At 43.6% G+C, this 3,371-nt stretch overlaps 1 non-coding gene across 1 annotated transcript; it reads left to right on the top strand.

The window, feature by feature from the left end:
- Positions 1-1,528: 1,528 nt before the first annotated feature.
- On the top strand, positions 1,529-1,603 carry Trnat-ugu (transfer RNA threonine (anticodon UGU)). The gene has a single exon. It is a non-coding gene; the product is annotated as a tRNA-Thr (tRNA).
- Positions 1,604-3,371: the final 1,768 nt, after the last annotated feature.

Here is a 3,371-nt window from a genome sequence, read left to right as displayed (position 1 = left end):
CAATGACTGAGTCCAGGCAACACTGAGCTGCTGCACTACGTCGGGCAAAAGGAGGTCCGGCACGATGTTAGGAGGTATCCATGGCTTACGTAACTTCAGTGTACATTGTACAAATGAATGAGCATGTAACCTCACAGCCGATAGGCATAATAAATTCTTTAAAAAACCCTGTGCAGTCGAAGTCGACATTTTAGTCACCAAAAATAAAATTTGAGAGTTTTGTGCGTGCTGCACAGCATACCAAACAGTTACCGGTATCTTTAGCTCTTCTTTCCTTCCCTTAATTCATTGGGCGCTTCAGTCTGGAACTGCGCAACCGCTACGGCTGCAGGTTCGAATCCTGCCTCGGGCATGGATGTGTGTCATGTGTCCTTCGGTTAGGTTTAAGTATTTCTAGTTATAGGGGACTGATGACCTCAGATGTTAAGTCCCATACTCCTCAGAGCCATTTGAACCTTAATTCATTGGTAACGGAATGTGCATAAAGATAAATGTTGACTATGAATAATTATTAAATTAAATACAGATAGCAAAACTGAAATGATCATACGGCGTTACTGGCCAGTAGACTCCGTCGGGGTAGTTCGATCGCCTAGAGCAAATCTTTCTATCTGACGCCGCTTTGCTAAACGGCGCATCGATGAAGATGAAATAAAATAACACAAAAACGCAGTCATCGAGCTTTGGCAGTGAATGAAGCGGGTGTTTTAACTCCACGAACGTCACTATCGTGAACTAGCAACACACGCTCCGTTCACGTCAGCCGCCTGCCGTCATGGTACGAGGATCTGGAAACGATCAAATACTGACTAGAACCGGTCACCATCAAAATAAGTGTTTCTGCCTTCGAAACTGTTTCTGTCAATTTTTAAATTACTTTTTGCCAGACCGTTGTTCTACCCGAGAAATATTCTCAAAAATATTTTGTTTTGCTTCGCCCAGTCGAATGTAGTGGTTTTCAAAAGAGTCGGTTCTGTTTTAATGGAGTAACGTACGGGAGCATGAGGTTTTTTGTTAAAGACTGCGAAATCAAGTCGCATACGACGTTTATGTGTAGTAACAATAACATCACCAGTTGGGTGTTTTAGTTTTGAAATGATAATTAGACACCCTAACTGCAAGCAGGCGTTGATACACTTCATTGGGGACATGTTGAAAATGTGTGCCCGACCGGGACTCGAACCCGGGATCTCCTGCTTACATGGCAGACGCTCTATCCATGTGAGCCACCGCGGGCACATAGGATAGTGCGTCTGCAGGGACTTATCCCTTGCACGCTCCCCGTGAGATCCATATTCCCAACATGTCCACAACACTACATTTGTAGTGCGCCTAATAGTTGTTTGCCCATCATACTCATTACTCGTGGCAGATTAATCTACCAAGTCCCGTACGAGTTCGGGCATAGCGTATGGGGGGCAAACAACTATTAGGCGCACTACAAATGTAGTGTTGTGGACATGTTGGGAATGTGGGTCTCACGGGGAGCGTGCAAGGGATAAGTCCCTGCAGACGCACTATCCTCTGTGCCCGCGGTGGCTCAGATGGATAGAGCGTCTGCCATGTAAGCAGGAGATCCCGGGTTCGAGTCCCGGTCGGGGCACACATTTTCAACATGTCCCCAATGAAGTGTATCAACGCCTGCTTGCAGCTAGGGTGTCTATTTAATTATCATTTCATTTCTAGCAAAGCTGCATGGTCATCCACGGTAACTGTTCTTTCGGGAACAGATACTACAGTCATATATATAGTTAATGTTTTAGTTTTATTTAAATGCAACCGTGTTCGGAGGTACAATCCGCCATCTTCATGCCCTCTGAAACAGAGGATGATCGTGCTTTCAATGGGCATCATCACCGTATTTCTAACACAAGGAGCGGAAAACATCGTCGCCCGCGGAGCTTCTCGTTTACGGTGCGTCAGGTTGCAGCACATCCACTACAGACGAGTGGAGCAGTAGAAAACATTCACAAAAAACTTGGGCATTATTACCACAATCGCTGAAGTAGTGCATTATTGATCGTTTTTTTTACGTTGCTAATAGTCACAATAATACCCAGTGTTAAGTTTTTATGTCGTAGTGGAATGTGTCGATTTATTTTGGTTATTTTCAGACATACCTGTGAACTTTTTATATATATTTTATAATTTAGATGTTTTGTTAATACGTTATTCTATTCATTCATACGATACAACATAAAATTTCCTTCTGGGTGTAATTTAATATCGCGTGGCCAAGATCGCTTGATATGAAATAGTTTATTTCATGACCAGCTTCGACAGTAACTGTTACCTTCAGATTCTCAGTCCTCCGAGAAATATAACTACGCATCAGGCTCGTCGACATGCTGAGTACATGCTCTAATTACAGTAATACAGCTCCACACTAGTTTCGTCAAACACTCGTATATAAAACTTGATAGATAAAATATCCATAGCACCAATAGGGAGGATAGAGCCGCATCGCATCCACGTCACAAAAGATGTTCAAAGTGGCCTCCATGGGATTGTAGGTGATGGGGATAGTAGCGATTGTCATGCAGGACACACATAATCGTACTTTGAGTTACACCATGTTTGCGGACCACTTCCCTGGAGCTTGTATTTGGGTTCTTCTCAATATCCTGTGGAACCCAGTTCCCCAAATCTGATGTACGCATAGTCCGCTTCCTCCCTGCACATTCTTCTGTCTGAAAGGACACATGATCAAGTGTTGGATGACATGATTGGTGTCTGAGGATACTTGTTTTGATATAACCGTGCTGGTTTTCGACCGTTTCCATTACTTGACCGAACACGAACACCATCTCGGCTTGTTCCTGACCTGAATACCAGATAATTCTGCTGCTTACAGTACGGCGCGTCAATCACACACCCTGCAACACACAAGGAACACGGCATGTGGTCAGAGGAACTGTCATTCGTCAGCAATATGCCGTGGCAACGATGCATTTCCGGACGCATGTTCATAGGACCTTTTTTTCTCTATTTCCAGTCAGGAATTTCTCCCTGCAGTTTGTCGGTTTTGTTAATGTTCATCCTGCAATTATCTTGACAACGTTCTTGTATTTTTGGACGTACCACTTCGACTATTTGAATGATTTGAAAATGGGTTCAGGTACGAAATTAGTCATCAAGTAAATGAAATTGAAATTTGCAATTTTGGCTGGTTTTCCGCTGTGGTGATTAATAGAAGCTACTGATCTGCGATTATTCCAGCATGACGGAAATTTGTAACATCTTTTGTTAACCCTTTAACTGCTAACGACACTTATATCCGTGCACAGCCGTCGTGCCTCGAGTACTACTGATGTTCACTGAAAAGGCAAAACAGTATGACCACAGCATGGATCCCGCTTGATGGTGTTGCG

Source organism: Schistocerca serialis, chromosome 1 (assembly GCF_023864345.2).
Source record: "Schistocerca serialis cubense isolate TAMUIC-IGC-003099 chromosome 1, iqSchSeri2.2, whole genome shotgun sequence".
Classification (NCBI taxonomy): domain Eukaryota; kingdom Metazoa; phylum Arthropoda; class Insecta; order Orthoptera; family Acrididae; genus Schistocerca; species Schistocerca serialis.
Note: the sequence above shows the minus strand (reverse complement) of the source record. Positions and strands in the feature narration are given on the sequence as shown.